At 47.6% G+C, this 21,856-nt stretch overlaps 1 pseudogene; it reads right to left on the bottom strand.

The window, feature by feature from the left end:
- LOC141103019 (interferon-induced very large GTPase 1-like) overlaps nucleotides 1-21,856 on the bottom strand; it is a 57,820-nt pseudogene that overhangs the window by 35,421 nt on the left and 543 nt on the right.

Raw genomic sequence — 21,856 nt, 5'->3', positions numbered from 1 at the left:
TGGGAGGAGGTGGCTGCAGACCATGTCATTCTTAGTGACCCAGAGGACTCTGGACCGAATGCCCCAGCAAACCTACGCTGCATGGCCTCCCTGATCCTGCAAAGCCTGCGTAACGATCCTCGTATTCGTGGTATCAAGGAGAAGGACCAATACTGGCTGGCAACCCTCCTTGATCCACGTTACAAGGGTAAGGTTGCGGACCTTATCTTGCCGTCGCAGAGGGAGCAGAGGATGAAACATCTTCGGGAGGCCTTGCAGAAAGGTTTGTGCAACATGTTCCCAGAGACTGTGAGGTTACAAACTCCTGTTTCTGGACAACGTGTTGCTGAGGCTTCGGTCAGTCAAAGAAGGAGCGGTGGAGAAGGTGGCCGTCTGACCGATGCGTTCAGACAATTTTTTAGTCCTCAGCCCCAAGGTATAAACGGTTCCAGCAACCATTGCCAGCGTCTGTTTTACATGGTGCAGGAATACCTAGGGGTAAGATCTGACTTGGATACCTTTCCCACCGAAAATCCTCTGGGTTATTGGGTCTTGAGGATGGATCACTGGCCAGAGCTTGCACAGTATGCAATTGAGTTACTGGCCTGTCCTGCATCCAGCGTTCTTTCGGAACGCACATTCAGTGCTGCTGGAGGCTTTGTAACTGATCACAGGGTGCGTCTGTCCACCGACTCGGTCGATCGACTGACCTTCATAAAAATGAATCAGTCTTGGATCACCACCAGATACCAAGCACCTGATGCTGATGTAACTGAATAATTTTTTTGTAATCTCAGATCCCTTCAAAGACTGCCTATGCTGATGCTGAGTGACTATCCTGAGTAATTATCCTCTTCCTCCTCAATGATCACGCTGATAGCTTGTAAGAACATTTTTGGTTCTGGGCGCCGTCACCAGTGCCTAAGGCCCAATTTTTCAGCCCCTGTTTAACAGGGGGGCGTGTAATTACAATTTTTGATGCAATACTTTGCAGCAGGGCTCGTTCCTGTGTTCCAACTAGAGTATCTGTGAGGGGTTGCAGTGTTGTGGCACCAGCACCAGTGCCTAAGGCCCAATTTTTCAGCCCCTGTTCAACAGGGGCATGTAATTACAATTTTTGATCTAATATTTCACAGCAGGGCCCGTTTCTGCGCCCACCAAGAGCGAGTGAGGAATTACAGTGTTGTGGCACCAGCACCACCACCACCACCAAAGGCCCAATTTTTCTGCCCGTGTTCAATAGGGGCATGTAATTACAATTCTTGATCTAATATTTCACAGCAGGGCCCTTTTCTGCACCCACCAAGAGCGAGTGAGGACTTACAGTGTTGTGGCACCAGAAGCACCACCACCACCACCAAAGGCCCAATTTTTCTGCCCCTGTTCAACAGGGGCATGTAATTACAATTCTTGATCTAATATTTCACAGCAGGGCCCTGTGAGGGCTTACAGTGTTGTGGCCACAACAACACCTAAGGCCCAAATTTCTGCTGAGTATATAGGGCAGGCCCCTACTTTCAAACATCCAACTTACAAACGACTCCTACTTGCAAACGGAAGGAGACAACAGGAAGTGAGATGAAATCTACCCCTAGGAAGGGAAATTCTCTCCTGTAAGAGTTAATATGGGAAAAACATTTCTCCTTTCCACTGATACTTTATCACCAATCCTTGTTTCACAAAAAACCCCAAATTTTCAAAAAACATTTGTCATTGGGACAAAAAGTGAGGTGAAATCTTCTGAAGAGGAGCACAGACAGCAAAACAAATGTCACAGGAGTGATAACCCTTCCCTATGTTTTCCAAAAAGCTTAAAAAAGATTTTTTTGGCTGGAGCTAAACACGTTTAAAATGTACCCGTTCAAAATTACAAACAGATTCTACTTAAGAACAAACCTACAGTCCCTGTCTTTTTGCACCGCCTGTATACTGCTGTTCAGAGTATATAGGGCCTGGTGGCCCCACACCTTTCCTTTTTTTAATTTGGGTGCGGGGTTCCCCTTAATATCAATACAAGACCCAAAGGGCCTGGTAATGGACTGGGGGGTACCCATGCCGTTTGTCTCACTGATTTTCATCCATATTGCCAGGACCTAACATTACATTAAACCCGCAAGCAGTTTTAAATGACATTTTTTCCTTTAAAAATGACATTTTGTGCAGGGACTGTTCTAAGCACGGGAAACACGCGCCACTTTACAGGCATACTACAGACACCCCCAGGTACGATATTTAAAGGAATATTTCACTTTTTTTTTTACTTTAAGCATCATTAAAATCGCTGTTCCCGAAAAAACGGCAGTTTTTAAAAGTTTTTTTTGCATTGATACATGTCCCCTGGGGCAGGACCCGGGTCCCCAAACCCTTTTTAGGACAATACCATGCAAATTAGCCTTTAAAATGAGCACTTTTGATTTCGAACGTTCAAGTACCATAGACGTCAATGGGGTTCTAACGTTCGTGCGAATTTTCGGTCCGTTCGCAGGTTCTGGTGCAAACCGAACCAGGGGCTGTTCGGCTCATCCCTACCCCCCACACCACCACTACTACTGCCACTGATAACCCCCCACACACACCACTACTACTTCCACTGATAACCCCCACACCACTACTACTGCCACTGATAACCCCCCCACACACACACACACCACTACTACTGCCACTGATACGCCCCACACCACCACTACTGCCACTGATAACCTCTTACACACACCACTACTACTGCCACTGATACCCCCCACACCACCACTACTGCCACTGATAACCCCCCACACACACACCACTACTACTGCCACTGACACCCCCCACACCACCACTACTGCCACTGATAACCTTCCACACCACCACTACTGCCACTGATAACCACCCACACACACCACTACTACTGCCACTGATAACCCCCCACACACACCACTACTACTGCCACTGATAACCCCCCACACACACCACTACTACTGCCACTGATAACCCCCCCCACACACACACACACACCACTACTACTGCCACTGATACCCCCCCACACACACACACCACTACTACTGCGACTTATACCCCCACACCACCACTACTGCCACTGATAACCACCACTACTGCCACTGATACCCCCCCACACCACCACTACTGCCACTGATAACCCCCCACACCACCACTACTGCCACTGATACCCCCCACACCACCACTACTGCCACTGATACCCCCCACACCACCACTACTGCCACTGATTCTCCCCCCCCACACCACCGATACCCCACACACCACCACAACTACTGCTGCCACTGATCCACCCCACCATGACCACTACTGCCACTGATCCCATCCCTCAACCACCATCCTTGCCACTGATACCATTCCCCTCCCCACCACTCATCCCATCCCACCCCCCCCAACCACCACCCTCACCACGGATCCCATCCTCCCACCACCACTGCCACTCATTTCATCCAATGTCCCCCACCGCTGCCACTCATCCCATCCCATCTCCCTCCAACCATCACCCTTGCCACTGATCCCATTCCCCCCACCACCTCTGCCACTCATCCCATTCAACCCCCCCACCACTGATTCCACCCCCCAACCACAACCCTTGCCACTGATCCCATCCCCCCTCACCGATGCCACTCATCCCATCCCCCCACCACCACCCCTACTACTGATCCCATCCCCACCCAAACACCGCTGCTGCCACTGATCCCATCCCCTCACCGATGCCACCCATCCCATCTCTCCCTCACCACTGCCACTCATCCCATCCCCCGCCACCGATGCCACTGATCCTATCCCTGCCACATCCCAGGGACGTAGCTACAGGGGTCACAATTGCAATAGCGCACCTGTTGCCCCTGAACACCTGGATGGGGGGGCATTTAGAGGAAAAAAACCCTCTATTTTTCTCCTGCAGCCACTAAAAGTCTGCTTCTCCTCCTCTCCCTCTGATAGGCATTAAGTGGCTGCAGGAGGAAATGGAGGGGATTTGTTCCCCCTCCTATCCAGGTCCTGCTGCCCCCGGGATCAGTGGGAAGGGCCCTGGCTGGGGGCCCTCCATGGTTTCTTGCACCGGGGCCCTGAAGGTTCTAGTTACGCCACTGGCCCACTCTTGTTCCACCTCCCTCTCACTTCTGTGACTGTTGACCACTTGCAAGTTGCACCCCCAGATTATTGGGAACCTCCCATACTGATGACCTCCTTCAAACAATAGTCCTCAAGGAACCTCCCCACCTGTTACATATATACAGTAGCTACACAGAGGGGGTTATTTACGAAAGGAAAATCCACTTTGCACTGCAAGTGCACTTGAAAGTGCACTTGGAAGTAAAGTCGCTGTAGATCCGAGGGGGACATGCAAGGAAAATAAAAAACTGCATTTTAGCTTGCACATGATTGGATGATAAAATCAGCAGAGCTTCCACTCATTTCAGATTTACCCCTTAGATTTAGAGCGACTGCACTTCCAAGTGCACTTGCAAAGTGGATTTGCTTTTCGTAAATAACCCCCAGAGACTCCTTCACTCCCTAGCTCCCATCTGACTCTTCCAGGCATCTTCTTTACTCTAGGTTCACATCTTTGCAGTTGCGGTTGATGTGGTTTACAGGTGCGTTTTGTGGTGCATTTTTGATGCATTTTTGCATGCAGTTTTCTCTTTAAAAAAAAACGTGTATAGCTGGTTGTTAAGGAGTGGGCCAGGAAGCCGGCCGCCGCATCCTTAACAACCAAAGATTCATCAGCTGTCAGCGGGATTCCCCACTGACAGCTGAATGTAAAAAAAAAAAAAAGAATTGGTGGCAAAAAAAGTCAAATCCATACCAGGCCCTAGGGTCTTGGATTTTGAGGGGAACCCCATGCCAAAAATATTTTTTAAATGGCGTGGGGTTCCCCGCAAAATCCATACCAGAGCCTTATCCGAGAATGTAGCCTGGCAGGTCAGGAAAGGAAGGGGAGTGGGGGCGAGCGCCCCGCCCCTCCTGAACCATACCAAGGCCACATGCCCTCAACATGGGGGGGTGCTTTGGGGAGGGGGAGGCTCTGCCCCCCCAAAGCACCTTGTCCCCATGTTGATTGGGACAAGGGCCTCTTCCCCACAAACCTGGCCGGTGGTTGTGGGGATCTGCGGGTAGGGGGCTTATCAGAATTTGTAAGCCCCCTTTAACAAGATGACCCCAGATCCCGCTGGATAAGGGTCTGGTATGTATTCCGGGGGGGGGGAACCCCACGCTATTTAAAAAAAAAAATTTGGCATGGGGTTCCCCTCAAAATCCATACCAGTGCGAACCGACCCCCCGGTTCGGTTCGCACCAGAACCTGCGAACGGACCGAAAATTTGCACGTTAGAACCCCATTGACGTCTATGGGACTCGAATGTTCGAAATCAAAAGTGCTCATTTTAAAGGCTAATTTGCATGGTATTGTCCTAAAAAGGGTTTGGGGACCCGGGTCCTGCCCCAGGGGACATGTATCAATGCAAAAAAAAACTTTTAAAAACGGACGTTTTTTCGGGAGCAGTGATTTTAATGATGCTTAAAGTAAAAAAAGAAAAAAAGTGAAATATTCCTTTAAATATCGTACCTGGGGTGTGTCTATAGTATGCCTGTAAAGTGGCGCGTGTTTCCCTGCACAAAATGTCATTTTTAAAAGGAAAAAATCTAATTTAAACCTGTTGCGGGTTTAATGTAATGTCGGGTCCTGGCAATATGGATGAAAATCAGTGAGACAAACGGCATGGGTACCCCCCAGTCCATTACCAGGCCCTTTGGGTCTTGTATGGATATTAAGGGGAACCCCGCACCCAAATTAAAATAAAGAAAGGTGTGGGGCCACCAGGCCCTATATACTCTGAACAGCAGTATACAATTTGTTTGTAATTTTGAACGGGTACATTTTTAACGTGTTTAGCTCCAGCCATCACCCCTATGACATTTGTTTTGCTGTCTGTCCTCTTCAGAAGATTTCACCTCACTTTTTGTCCCAATGACAAATGTTTTTTGAAAATTTGGGTTTTTTTGTGGAACGAGGATTGGAAAGCATCAGTGGAAAGGAGAAATGTTTTTCCCATATTAACTCTTACAGGAGAGAATTTCCCTTCTTAGGGGTAGATTTTATCTCACTTCCTGTTGTCTCCTTCCGTTTGCAAGTAGTCGTTTGTAAGTTAGATGTTTGAAAGTAGGGGCCTGCCCTATATACTCAGCAGAAATTTGGGCCTTAGGTGTTGTTGTGGCCACAACACTGTAAGCCCTCACAGGGCCCTGCTGTGAAATATTAGATCAAGAATTGTAATTACATGCCCCTGTTGAACAAGGGCAGAAAAATTGGGCCTTTGGTGGTGGTGGTGCTGGTGCCACAACACTGTAAGTCCTCTCTCGCTCTTGGTGGGTGCAGAAATGGGCCCTGCTGTGAAATATTAGATCAAGAATTGTAATTACATGCCCCTGTTGAACAGGGGCTGAAAAATTAGGCCTTAGGCACTGGTGCTGGTGCCACAACACTGCAACCCCTCACAGACACTCTAGTTGGAACGCAGAAATGAGCCCTGCTGCAAAGCATTGCATCAAAAATTGTAATTACACGCCCCTGTTAAACAAGGGCTGAAAAATTGGGCCTTAGGCACTGGTGCTGGTGCCACAACACTGCAACCCCTCACAGATACTCTAGTTGTAACGCAGAAACGAGCCCTGCTGCAAAGTATTGCATCAAAAATTGTAATTACACGCCCCTGTTAAACAGGGGCTGAAAAATTGGGCCTTAGGCACTGGTGGTCAGGCCAGTAGCTCAATTGCATACTGTGCAAGCTCTGGCCAGTGATCCATCCTCAAGACCCAGTAACCCAGAGGATTTTCGGTGGGAAAGGTGTCCAAGTCAGATCTTGCCCCTAGGTATTCCTGCACCATGTAAAAACAGACGCTGGCGATGGTTGCTGGAACCGATCATACCTTGGGGCTGCGGACCAAAAAATTGTCTGAACGCATCGGTCAGACGGCCACCTTCTCCACCGCTCCTTCTTTGACTGACCGAAGCCTCAGCAACACGTTGTCCAGAAACAGGAGTTTGTAACCTCCCAGTCTCTGGGAACGCGTTGCACAGACCTTTCTGCAAGGCCTCCCGAAGATGTTTCATCCTCTGCTCCCTCTGCAATGGCAAGATAAGGTCCGCAACCTTACCCTTGTAACGTGGATCAAGGAAGGTTGCCAGCCAGTATTGGTCCTTCTCCTTGATACCACGAATACGAGGATCCTTACGCAGGCTTTGCAGGATCAGGGAGGCCATGCAGCGTGGGTTTGCTGAGGCATTCGGTCCGGAGTCCTCTGGGTCACTAAGGATGACATGGTCGGCAGCCACCTCCTCCCAGCCACGTACAAGTCCATGTGTTTCTTGGGACTGATCCCTTAAAGACTGCTGCTGATGCTGAGTGCCAGGCTCCACCTCCATACTGACACAATCTTCCTCCTCCTCCTCGTCCTCTTCCTGTGTGATCAGCGGGCACGCAGGAACACTGTCTGGATAAAGGGGGCCTTGAGAGCTAAGGAAGTCCTCCTCTTCCTGCCTCTGTTCTGCCTCAAGTGCCCTGTCCATTATTCCACGCAGCGTGTGCTCCAACAGGTGGACAAGGGGTACAGTGTCACTGATGCATGCACTGTCACTGCTCACCATCCTCGTGGCCTGCTCAAATGGTGACAGGACAGTGCATGCATCCCTGATCATGGCCCACTGGCGTGGGGAAAAAAAACCAAGCTCCCCTGACCCTGTCCTGGTGCCATAGTCGCACAGGTACTCATTGATGGCCCTCTGCTGCGTGTGCAGCCGCTGCAGCATGGCCAACGTTGAGTTCCACCTGGTGGGCATGTCACAGATTAGGCGGTTCTTGGGCAGGTTAAACCACCATTCCTGCCTTAAGTTGCCGTGGCGTCAACCACCTCTGAACCTGCCCCTGCAGAGCTGACAGAACCTCTGCCCCAGTGTGGCTCCTGTCCCCCAAGCACACCAGCTCAAGCACCGCATGGCATCTTTTGGCCTGCGTACTTGCGTAGCCCCCTGAATGGCTACGGAGCACCGCTGGTTCCGAGGACAAAGCACAGGAAGAGGCCATGGAGGAAGAAGAAGAGGAGGGGGTGGAGGAGAGAGGTGTGTCACAATCATTAGCATTTTGGAGGCGTGGTGGCAGAACAACCTCCAACACTACTGCACCTTGTCCTGCATCCTTCCCAGCTGCCAGCAGAGTCACCCAATGTGCCGTGAAAGAAAGGTAAAGTCCCTGTCCATGCCTGATGGACCATGAGTCAGCGGTAATATGCACCTTACCGCTGACCGCCCTGTCCAGCGAGGCATGGACATTGCCTTCCACATGCCGGTATCGCCTTCCGTGAGAAAAAGTGGCGTTTGGGTACCTGCCACTGAGGAACCGCACATTCCACAAACTCACGGAAGGGGGCAGAGTCTACCAACTGAAAAGGCAGCAGTTGAAGTGCTAGCAATTTTGCCAAGCTAGCATTCAACCGCTGGGCATGTGGATGGCTGGGAGCAAACTTCTTTCGGCGGTGCAGCATCTGGGGCAGGGAAATTTTCCTGGTACAATCTGACGTTGGTGTACCAAAAGCAGATTGCCCACAAGTACTTGGCTGTGACACACCTAATTCTACACCTTCATTCCTCTCAGTGCAGGTCTCAGAGAGGACTGAAGGTATAGTGGGGTTGGAGATCTCAGCTGATGAGGAGCAAGGGGAGGTCCTCTTTGTTCTTTGGTGTGGGTCTTTTAGATACGCTTGCCAACGAACTGCATGGCAGGTCAACATATGTCTGGTCAAGCATGTGGTACCCAAGCGGGAGATATTTTGGCCACGCGAGATACGCTTGAGACATATGTTGCAAATAGCAGCGGTGCGATCTGATGCACTCGTCTCAAAAAAGGCCCACACCAAAGAACTTTTTGAATAACGCGCAGAGACTGCAGTGCCCTGCACATGTGGAGCTTTGGGGTGTGATGCAGTCAATGTGCTGCCCTTAGGCTGGCCCCTGGAGGGCATCCTGCCTCATTGGTGATGTGCCGCCTCCTCCTCCTCCTATCAGGCACCCACGTTGAGTCAGTGACCTCATCATCCCCTCCCTCCTCATCACTGGAGCAAACCTGGCAGTATGCTGCAGCAGGGGGAGCATGACTGCCAGATTGCTGTCCTTCTTGGGCACCCCCTCTATCTGTGCTCATTTTGCTGCCTTCATCGAGCTCAGTATCATCATCAGAGCCTTCTAAACGCTGGGCATCCTCCTGGAGCATGTACCCAACACTGTGGTCAAACAGTTCATGGGACTCCTCAGGAGGACATGGTGGGGCTAGGGAAGGAGTCACTGATGACATTGAGCCGAGGGAAGAGGCCACTGCTTTGCCAGACAAAGTACCCTGAGCATGGGTAAGAGAGAATGAGGAGGATGAGGACGGCTTGGTCATCCACTCGACCAAGTCTTCCGCATGTTGCGGCTCAACACGGCCAGCTGCCGAAAAAAAGGCCAAGCGTGTCCCATGGCCACGTGCTGATGAGGATGCACCGTCTTCCACGACCAGCACTAGACACAGAGCCTGCTTGCCCTCTCTTATTGGCTTGTGACTGTCTGCCTCTCCTTCTTGGCCTTCCAGACATACTAATGGCCTGTAGCTGCACTAAGCTGGGATATATATAGATAGATAGATAGATAGATAGATAGATAGATAGATAGATAGATAGATAGATAGATAGATATACACATACACTGATAATGCAGCTAGCAAAATCAACTGCCTGCCAGTAGTATGAGAACACCACCAACCTTCTACAGGTAGCTTTAGCTGAACACTGTGCAGAGCTCGCAAAAAAATAACTTGTAGGTTTAGCTGAACACTGTGAGCAGGACGCACTGCACTAAATTTTAGCTTTAGATGAACACTGTGCAGAGGTCTCACTACACTAACTTGTAGTTTTAGCTGAACACTGTGAGCAGGACGCACCGCACTAACTTGTAGTTTTAGCTGAACACTGTGAGCAGGACGCACCGCACTAACTTGTAGTTTTAGCTGAACACTGAGCAGGACGCACCTCACTAACTTGTAGTTTTAGCTGAACACTGTGAGTAGGACGCACCGCACTAACTTGTAGTTTTAGCTGAACACTGTGAGCAGGACGCACCGCACTAACTTGTAGTTTTAGCTGAACACTGTGAGGAGGACGCACCACACTAACTTGTAGTTTTAGCTGAACACTGTGAGCAGGACGCACCCCACTAACTTGTAGCTTTAGATGAACACTGTGCAGAGGTCTCACTACACTAACTTGTAGTTTTAGCTGAACACTGTGAGCAGGATGCACCGCACTAACTTGTAGTTTTAGCTGAACACTGTGAGCAGGATGCACCGCACTAACTTGTAGTTTTAGCTGAACACTGTGAGCAGGACGCACTGCACTAACTTTTAGCTTTAGATGAACACTGTGCAGAGGTCTCACTACACTAACTTGTAGTTTTAGCTGAACACTGTGAGCACGACGCACCGCACTAACTTGTAGTTTTAGCTGAACACTGTGAGCAGGACGCACCGCACTAACTTGTAGTTTTAGCTGAACACTGTGAGCAGGACGCACCCCACTAACTTGTAGTTTTAGCTGAACACTGAGCAGGATGCACCACACTAACTTGTAGTTTTAGCTGAACACCGTGAGCAGGACGCACTGCACTAACTTTTAGCTTTAGATGAACACTGTGCAGAGGTCTCACTACACTAACTTGTAGTTTTAGCTGAACACTGTGAGCAGGACGCACCGCACTAACTTGTAGTTTTAGCTGAACACTGTGAGCAGGACGCACCGCACTAACTTGTAGTTTTAGCTGAACACTGTGAGCAGGACGCACCGAACTAACTTGTAGTTTTAGCTGAACACTGTGAGCAGGACGCACCCCACTAACATGTAGTTTTAGCTGAACACTGTGAGCAGGATGCACCGCACTAACTTGTAGTTTTAGCTGAACACTGTGAGCAGGACGCACTGCACTAACTTTTAGCTTTAGATGAACACTGTGCAGAGGTCTCACTGCACTAACTTGTAGTTTTAGCTGAACACTGAGCAGGACGCACCGCACTAACTTGTAGTTTTAGCTGAACACTGTGAGCAGGACGCACTGCACTAACTTGTAGCTTTAGATGAACACTGCGCAGAGGTCTCACTACACTAACTTGTAGTTTTAGCTGAACACTGTGAGCAGGACGCACCGCACTAACTTGTAGTTTTAGCTGAACACTGTGAGCAGGACGCACCCCACTAACTTGTAGTTTTAGCTGAACACTGTGAGCAGGACGCACCCCACTAACGTGTAGTTTTAGCTGAACACTGTGAGCAGGACGCACTGCACTAACTTGTAGCTTTAGATGAACACTCTGCAGAGGTCTCACTACACTAACTTGTAGGTTTAGCTGAACACTGTGAGATGGACGCACCACACTAACTTGTAGTTTTAGCTGAACACTGTGAGCAGGACGCACTGCACTAACTTTTAGCTTTAGATGAACACTGTGCAGAGGTCTCACTACACTAACTTGTAGTTTTAGCTGAACACTGTGAGCAGGACGCACCGCACTAACTTGTAGTTTTAGCTGAACACTGTGAGCAGGACGCACCGCACTAACTTGTAGTTTTAGCTGAACACTGTGAGCAGGACGCACTGCACTAACTTGTAGCTTTAGATGAACACTGTGCAGAGGTCTCACTACACTAACTTGTAGTTTTAGCTGAACACTGTGAGCACGACGCACCGCACTAACTTGTAGTTTTAGCTGAACACTGAGCAGGATGCACCACACTAACTTGTAGTTTTAGCTGAACACTGTGAGCAGGACGCACTGCACTAACTTTTAGCTTTAGATGAACACTGTGCAGAGGTCTCACTACACTAACTTGTAGTTTTAGCTGAACACTGTGAGCAGGACGCACCGCACTAACTTGTAGTTTTAGCTGAACACTGTGAGCAGGACGCACTGCACTAACTTTTAGCTTTAGCTGAACACTGTGAGCAGGACACACCAAACTAACTTGTAGTTTTAGCTGAACACTGTGAGCAGGACGCACCGCACTAACTTGTAGTTTTAGCTGAACACTGTGAGCAGGACGCACTGCACTAACTTGTAGCTTTAGATGAACACTGCGCAGAGGTCTCACTACACTAACTTGTAGTTTTAGCTGAACACTGTGAGCAGGACGCACTGCACTAACTTTTAGCTTTAGATGAACACTGTGCAGAGGTCTCACTACACTAACTTGTAGTTTTAGCTGAACACTGTGAGCAGGACGCACCGCACTAACTTGTAGTTTTAGCTGAACACTGTGAGCAGGACGCACCCCACTAACTTGTAGTTTTAGCTGAACACTGTGAGCAGGACGCACCCCACTAACGTGTAGTTTTAGCTGAACACTGTGAGCAGGACGCACCGCACTAACTTGTAGTTTTAGCTGAACACTGTGAGCAGGACACACTGCACTAACTTGTAGCTTTAGATGAACACTCTGCAGAGGTCTCACTACACTAACTTGTAGGTTTAGCTGAACACTGTGAGATGGACGCACCCCACTAACTTGTAGTTTTAGCTGAACACTGTGAGCAGGACGCACTGCACTAACTTTTAGCTTTAGATGAACACTGTGCAGAGGTCTCACTACACTAACTTGTAGTTTTAGCTGAACACTGTGAGCACGACGCACCGCACTAACTTGTAGTTTTAGCTGAACACTGTGAGCAGGACGCACCCCACTAACTTGTAGTTTTAGCTGAACACTGAGCAGGATGCACCACACTAACTTGTAGTTTTAGCTGAACACTGTGAGCAGGACGCACTGCACTAACTTTTAGCTTTAGATGAACACTGTGCAGAGGTCTCACTACACTAACTTGTAGTTTTAGCTGAACACTGTGAGCAGGACACACCGCACTAACTTGTAGTTTTAGCTGAACACTGTGAGCAGGACGCACTGCACTAACTTTTAGCTTTAGCTGAACACTGTGAGCAGGACGCACCGAACTAACTTGTAGTTTTAGCTGAACACTGTGAGCAGGACGCACCGCACTAACTTGTAGTTTTAGCTGAACACTGTGAGCAGGACGCACCGCACTAACTTGTAGTTTTAGCTGAACACTGTGAGCAGGACGCACTGCACTAACTTGTAGCTTTAGATGAACACTGTGCAGAGGTCTCACTACACTAACTTGTAGTTTTAGCTGAACACTGTGAGCACGACGCACCGCACTAACTTGTAGTTTTAGCTGAACACTGTGAGCAGGACGCACCCCACTAACTTGTAGTTTTAGCTGAACACTGAGCAGGATGCACCACACTAACTTGTAGTTTTAGCTGAACACTGTGAGCAGGACGCACTGCACTAACTTTTAGCTTTAGATGAACACTGTGCAGAGGTCTCACTACACTAACTTGTAGTTTTAGCTGAACACTGTGAGCAGGACGCACCGCACTAACTTGTAGTTTTAGCTGAACACTGTGAGCAGGACGCACCGCACTAACTTGTAGTTTTAGCTGAACACTGTGAGCAGGACGCACCGAACTAACTTGTAGTTTTCGCTGAACACTGTGAGCAGGACGCACCCCACTAACTTGTAGTTTTAGCTGAACACTGTGAGCAGGATGCACCGCACTAACTTGTAGTTTTAGCTGAACACTGTGAGCAGGATGCACCGCACTAACTTGTAGTTTTAGCTGAACACTGTGAGCAGGACGCACTGCACTAACTTTTAGCTTTAGATGAACACTGTGCAGAGGTCTCACTACACTAACTTGTAGTTTTAGCTGAACACTGTGAGCACGACGCACCGCACTAACTTGTAGTTTTAGCTGAACACTGTGAGCAGGACGCACCCCACTAACTTGTAGTTTTAGCTGAACACTGAGCAGGACGCACCCCACTAACTTGTAGTTTTAGCTGAACACTGTGAGCAGGACGCACTGCACTAACTTGTAGCTTTAGATGAACACTGTGCAGAGGTCTCACTACACTAACTTGTAGTTTTAGCTGAACACTGTGAGCAGGACGCACCGCACTAACTTGTAGTTTTAGCTGAACACTGTGAGCAGGACGCACCGCACTAACTTGTAGTTTTAGCTGAACACTGTGAGCAGGACGCACTCCACTAACTTGTAGTTTTAGCTGAACACTGAGCAGGACGCACCGCACTAACTTGTAGTTTTAGCTGAACACTGTGAGCAGGACTAACTGTAAATAGTCTAGCTGCCTGACTGTGGTACTAATAGGATCAAAAGAACACCAGCAATTTTCTTCAGGTAGCTGTAAATATGTAAATACTGTAACAAGACAAGCCTGCCTGTCAGTAAGAAGATAACAGGAATGGATCTAGCTAAACTGAATACAGTGTGTAATATATGCATATATATATATATATATATATATATATATATATATATATATATATATATATATATATATATATATATATATATATGCGCAACACCTGGGATGCATATATATACACACAATACACTGTAAGTGCAGCTAACTCACTGATTGTCCTGCCTAATCTAGCTAACTCAAATGAAATGACACTGTCTCTCTGTCTATCTATCTCTCTTTCAATGCCGGAACACACTACACAGGGCCGCCGTGCAGGCGGCCTTATATAGTGTGGGGCGTGTTCTAAACCCCCTGAGCCATAATTGGCCAAAGCCACCCTGGCTTTGGCCAATTACAGCTCTCTCTACTGACGGCGCTGTGATTGGCCAAGCATGCGGGTCATAGTGCATGCTTGGCCAATCATCAGCCAGCAATGCACTGCGATGCCGCAGTGAATTATGGGCTGTGACGCGCCACACGAATTTGGCGCGAATGGCCCATATCGTTCGCAATTCGGCGAACGGGCGAACAGACGATGTTCGAGTCAAACATGGGTTCGACTCGAACACGAAGCTCATCCCTACTATACACAGTGCGGGTTATTTACGAAAGGCAAATCCACTTTGCACTACAAGTGCAAACTACAAGTGCAAAGTGCACTTGAAATTGCACAGAAAGTGCACTTGGAAGTGCAGTCGCTGTAGATCCGAGGGGGACATGCAAGGAAAAAAAAAACAACATTTTAGCTTGCACATGATTGGATGATAAAATCAGCAGAGCTTCCCCTCATTTCAGATCTACCCCTCAGATTTACATCGACTGCACTTCCAAGTTTACTTTTAGTGCAATTTCAAGTGCACTTTGCACTTGTAGTTTGCACTTGTAGTGCAAAGTGGATTTGCCTTTCGTAAATAACCCCCAGTGTGTTACAGAGAAAAAGAAAATGCAAAATGCATGTAAAAACGCATCAAAAATGCAGCACTTGTGTTTTTGGTACGGGCCCGTTGAAGTCTCTTACACACAAAATGCTATCTGCTGTGGGAAAAAAGTCCCTGACCCTTTCCAAAAATTCATTGACTGAAAATGCATTAATGTGAACGTGTACCATAGGATACCATGTTAAAATGGACTGTAGTGCATCTCTGCAAACTGCAAAACACACTAAAAAAGCATAGGTGTGAACCTAAGGTTATTGCCATTGCAATGACAATACAGAAAAAGCTCTGTGTGCAAGATATTGATATTATTGCTGTACAGCAGTGGTAATGTCAACTATTACAACTCCGATGCATAAAGTACTGCAGTCTTTTCCGAACAGAGGTATCATTCACATGCCAGTACTTTATTCAGCAGAGAAGTCACTAATTGCCAGTCTATCTTACACAGGGGAGACTCTCTCTATAGGTTTTGTTTCACCAATAGTGTCACTAACATGGCTGTACAGGGCAGGTTTTTCAAACTTGGCAATATTTCCCTATGAACTAAGGACCAGACATAATTACTCCTGATTAGAATCCTATCACTTCCTCCACCCCCATAAGCACCCTTTTAACCGCTAAGCATCTGAAACCTCCTCTGATTAAAGCCCAACTCTGCTTTATTTTTTGTAGTACTAGAACTGCATTTTTACTTATGGATTGGCAGCAAATTCCATTGTTATATAGTTTACTCATACCACACCTTGTCCATCTCTGTTGAGCAAGCTTACCTGCTGTCAGTGAAGCGTAAGAACTCCAGATGAACGTTTCTCACACAACTTGAAATTAAGTCAGGGCCAATCTCTATGCACAGGATATTGGTCTTCCCATAAAATCACTGCTGGAAAAATTAAAATTGATTATTCAAGTATAGAGAGTGAAATGGCACAATGGGACAACTAAGGCTCTTAGCCCATAACTACATATGGGAATTCAGAAAAAAGTCTAAAAATGTCTAGAAGAATCTGTGGTGTATAGTCCATTAACAGATCCTTATAGCTTGTGAAGATAAGTTTTCAATGAATCCAGAAAACTTTTATGCAGCACCTCAAGGAGACTGAAGAGATCTCTAATGGCACAATAAAACACAGCAGAGTGTGCAATCTAATGGGGCGTACATACGGTCGGACTTTTTGACCGGACTGGTCTGATAGACACCGACGGACCAAATCCGCAGACTTTTCCAGTCGCAAATCTGATGGACTTTAGATTTGGAACATGCTTCAAATCTTTACGTCGTAACTCCGCCGGACCCAGAAATCTGCTCATCTGTATGCTAGTCCGACGGACAAAAACCGATGCTAGGGCAGCTATTGGCTACTGGCTATCAACTACCTTATTTTAGTCTGGTGTACGTCATCACGTACGAATCCATCGGACTTTGGTGTGATCGTGTGTAGGCAAGTCCGGTCGTTAGAAAGTCCACCAATCTAGGTGCAGCATAATAGGTAATGTGAATAGCACATGACAATTGGCAACTCTCTCAGAACCAAGATGTAGCCACTAAGGGACCATCCACCTTGTTACCGGGGACCACTGTGAGTAACTGAAGCAAGTACCAGAGCAGTATTCTCAACAGCCGGGAACGTTGAAGAACTGGGAAACTTCAACAAGTGCCAAGCCAGGGACCAAGCAGGCCAGCGGGGTGACGCTTGAGGAGTATCTGTGAGTGCTAAGCTAGGGACCCAGCAGGGACACGGGGGTGATGCTTGAGGAAGATTGTAGAAGAAGTGAAGGAGTTTGTTGCAACCTTTGTTAGAAAGTGTTACAAAATTGTTGACATAGGAGACAGCGGTCCTACTCATGCATATGTGGCGTCTAGCTGGATGCCTTTCCCTGCATGGCTGTCTGCCTATAGAAGTCTCAGAGTCTGACAATTAAAATTTCATCTACTAAAGGGAGTCCTGGCCCCAACCCTCTCTCCCACAGTTCTGTTCAAGAGACAATAAATCTCTTTGCATTCAAGAAGTGTCTTGCACCCATCAATATACCTTGCATTACACCCACCATGCCTTGTAACTCACTCTACACAGAAATATGTCAGCTGTCCCTAACTTTAGAGGTCACCATTAGTCCTCTAGGGGTCAGGGCCATTGCTACATTTGGCACCCAATGTGGGGCAAAGGCGTTATTCCTGCAGCAGTCGCCCATAGCAACCGGCTACAGCTACATCGGTATTTTATGTGGCTCCATGGGAAAGTGGCAAGTAACATCTCTACTTCTTATAGACTGTTATTATGCATTTTAACAATGTAGAGAAGAACCAACAAGTCTCATGGCTCATGGGAGAGTACCAGCCTGGTCTTTTGACACTTCCCGCCAGCGCTGCAAGGGTTAAAACAGACTCCATTACAGATTTGGCATGCTGCAGAAGGAGAAAGGCGGACAATAAAGTTTCCAGAAAGTATCTGCAGCAATCCTTAGGCGGGGGGAGGAGCCCCCACTCTGCAGGGGAGGACAAGGAAGTGCTGCCACGTATGCCTGGTTGTGGGTTGGAGAAGATGGGGCAGTTTGGAAGTGCAATGGCGGATTAGAAGATGTACGCTCTGGGTGTTGGCTTTGGTCTGAGCTAGTCAAAAAGCATTCTGACTAACACCAGAGTGCGGTATACACCTAAAGGTAGTCTTGCCCTGTCATAGCTGGCGGCTATGAAGCCTTGGGACTGATCTGCGGGAAGTGTTTCCAGCTTGGCCACACATCTAAGGCCCTGAATCGTCTGTGGACGCTGTGGGGAACCCCTGCTTGAGGTAGTCTCACCAGCCCAACCTCCGCTGATACTGCAAGCGGATTGGGACAAGAATGTCGCTATCCCGGCTGGGAGTGATATTAAGACTATTTTATAGGAGGTGGATGGAGGGCGCGTGATCCAACGCTTACATCAAAACATGTTTGGCTTATTCATGTAAAATGGAATACAAACATATAAATAATAAATAATACAAATACTACGTTGCATAAAAACAGGTGACAAAATATGCACTAAAAAGTTAAAATTAAGGTATGCCCATGTTGAGGCAGGTAATTAAAAAAGGCTGATGCGTTTCAAGGGTAACCTGTTCATCAGAGCCTGGAGAACAGGAGCATAGTCTGTGTGAGCTGGTATGCCGACATGTGTACATGGGAAGGAGTGGCTAGTGGGAAGGTATGTCCTATGATGGATGATTAGTTATTCTAAGTTCCATACCAGTCCGCGTCCAGGAGTTCTACAAATATAATAGGAATGTATATAATTGTATTTTCCTTTGCGGTGGTACTTGGCTGTCGGGTGTGCTTGTCTCCAGAGAGTATGTATGGGGGGGCGGCTGCAGCCTGCACACGTCCTTAGGGGTAGGGAGCCGTTTGATCATAGAAGTTAGAAGGGGAGGAGGTGTCCTTAGGTTGTACTGGAGCCGTGGATGCCTGAAAGAGATGTTTCTCTCTGCCTGGGATATAGGCAAGTGTGGAACACTTGCCTATATCCCAGGCAGAGAGGCACATTTCTCCATAAAATAGTCTTCTCCAGACCACCTCTGGTCAGTTGAGGCAGCAGGACACGCATTACCATCTCCTCCAGTCTTTCCACCTTCTACAATACTACCTATCTACACAACAAACGCCTTCACAAGCGCAGGAGTATTTCTCACCATACCTTGTGTGATATTAAGAGCCTGCCTGTTGTGTGAGAAGCTGCTCCTCCTATCTTATGGCGACTGCTCCAGGACCCAGCGCTCCGGCCGTCCCTCGAGGCCGTGGTCGGGCCCACCTGCTCGCCTTAATGTCGGAGTCACTGAGGAAAAGGGTGCTGGAGTTGGGAAGCCTGCAAGGGGTGAAAGCGGTGTGCCAGTGGGGGAGGTGATACCTGGGGCCATTATGGGAGACAATATGGTTGTGCCAATTAAAGCCAGCTCCACGTGCAAATATCCCCCGGCCGAGGAGTGCTCCACAATATCCAATTCAAACATCCCTTCTGATGGGTTATCTAAACTGTTTTCGGACACTTGTCTTGGACTGGAAAGTAGTGTGAGAGTGAAGAGGAACAGTTGTGTGATTTGGAAGAGGATGAGGTTCCTCCGGGGCCCAGTGCAAGTGTAAAGATTGAATTGTCTACTAACACTACTCCAACTGTGTGTGTGTTACTAAATCCTTTGAGAAGAATCGCTGGGAACGTTGGGTCCCTAAAGTTATCCCCACCAAACCGATAGGAGCAACTAAGTTTCACTGCAACTTTTACGGAGGCCCCAAGACCCTGTCCCGGCTGTTAAAGGTACAGTGCATCATCATTAAGAAAGTGGCTGAGGAATACAGATTTCTGTACCCTTATATACCAGCTACTTTAGAGGAAGAGATTCTGGATAAAGAAACCCAATAGTTAGATGAAGCTGTGTGAAGTTTCCTCCGAATCCCTCTGTGGGTGGACTTTCCAAAGCTGTCACCCAAGATAGCTGAAAAGTATATTTCAGTGCTGCACACCTGGGGCTATGGTTGCAAAATCATCTTAGACTGTGTGATCATCCGTAGGGCAAACAAAGAACATTCAATATTTCAATACTACGGTAAATGCCAAAGGAGAGGCCTTGAAGTTACCTGATTCCTGATATTACTGGTAGAAGATATTGAATTGTGTTTCACTGACACCATGTGGATTACAAATGTGTACTTTGTGGAGTTAAGACGCTATGCTTAAAAGACACTCCATCTTTTGTGCAGAAAATTGTTCCTAGTGGAGACCATTCCTGTTGGCTGTATTGCTGAGACTGTGCTGGACTGAATACTGCTGGCAGATACAGGGAGTGCCCACTTGAGTCGTGCTGGCGAGTGCTGTGGAATTGCCAGTGCGCCTCCCTCTGAAAAGTGACCTGTGATGTGACGTTCATCAGGTTGGTTCTTCAACTAATAAGGAGCTCTTTTCTCAGTCCTTGGCTGTCATGTGGACAGACTGAGACTACCATTACAAGGGAACCTATGTTCAGAAGTGCAGTCCCTTGCACCATGGCCTGGCTGCTTATTGCCTATTTGCATTTGTGCCACCTTATCCCTAAGAAGAATGGACTGTCCAGTGTCATATATTGGCCACTAGGTGGTGTGAGAAGTGCCAGCCTGAGTGAGCCTTCATTTACATTATGTGTTTATCTATAGGAAATGCTAAGAACGTTTTGTAGGATAGCTGTAGAAGAGGATGGTATTCTCAGATGAGAATGGGACCCACTTTCATTTATATGTGTATAGTTCAGATATATTATAGGGTGTATTTTCACTGCTATGCTGTTCTCGGCTGAGGGCAATTAAGAATTACTTATTCGCTTATGTATATATTGCACTGTTATCGTAGGGATAGGATGTATTTCTCTGCTGTCTGTTTCTCTCTTTCAGGTGTTCCTCCACCCATTTTGTCTTCCTTGGACAAGGAGAGACAGTGATTTCAACTTGGACAGCACTACTAACCTTTTGTTTTTTGTGTAAAGATAGATAGTTAGGATGTAGTTAACCTGTTCCTGTTTGGGTGGTACGCCACACGTAAAATTGTATTTAATGTCTGTTATTTATTTGCCCTTGTGTGAACTGTCACTTGCTCATGTATATGTTATGCATGTATAATTTATGTGGTACGCCACGTGTATTGTTGTTATTATTCCTTTCCTTGTTTCCCCACCCATCCCAGTTTTTGCCAGGACATTCGCTCTAAGGCTTGAGAGCTCAAATTATTTTTTCCTGCAAACTCCGAGGTGTGGTTTTCTAGGCAGGGGGAGGATGTAGCACCCTAATGGTTAGGCAGGGATGCTGTTAAATTTAGTTGCCAGGCAGTAGTTGCCTTGGCCAATTGTTAGAAGGTCAATTGATTTCACCCTAATTCAGGAATTGCTGCATTTCTCTCTCCTGCCGCTAGGTGGCCGGGTACCTGGTGACATTAGATAAGACAAGGGCATTACAAGGACAGAGTAAGAATGAATGGGATGTCTCAGCCAATGGGCAGGGATTTGTTTGGATCCCTTGGCCTGCTGGGAGAACCCATTTATTTGGGTGGAGAACAAGTGTGGTCGGAGGTAGAGGGGAAGCTGTTGCAACTAAGGGACCATCCACCTTATTACCGGGGACCACTGAGTAACTGAAGCAAGTACCAGAGCAGTATTCTCACCAGCCAGGGATGTTGAAGAATTGGGAAACTTCAGCAAGTGCCAAGCCAGGAACCAAGCAGGCCAGCGGGGTGACGCTTCAGGAGTATCTGTGAGTGCCGAACTAGGGACCCAGCAGGGACACAGGGGTGACACTTGAGGAAGATACTAAGTGAGAAGATTGGAAGAGCTCAGGAGATCCAGTGGCTAGTGGATCTGGTAGTCTAGTGAAAGACTGGAAGCTCAGCTGAGTTAAGTTCTACAATAGGAGATTGTAGAAGAAGTGAAGGAGTTTGTTTCAACTTTTGTTAGAAACTGTTACAAGATTGTTGCCATAGGAGACAAAGGTCCTACTCATGCAGATGTGGTGTTTAGCTGGATGCTTTTCCCTGCATGGCTGTCTGCCTATAGAAGTCTCAGAGTCTGCCAATTAACATTGCATCTACTAAAGGGTGT

Source organism: Aquarana catesbeiana, linkage group LG07, assembly GCF_042186555.1.
Source record: "Aquarana catesbeiana isolate 2022-GZ linkage group LG07, ASM4218655v1, whole genome shotgun sequence".
NCBI classification, from domain to species: Eukaryota; Metazoa; Chordata; class Amphibia; order Anura; family Ranidae; genus Aquarana; species Aquarana catesbeiana.
This window is presented reverse-complemented; position numbering and strand designations above follow the sequence as displayed.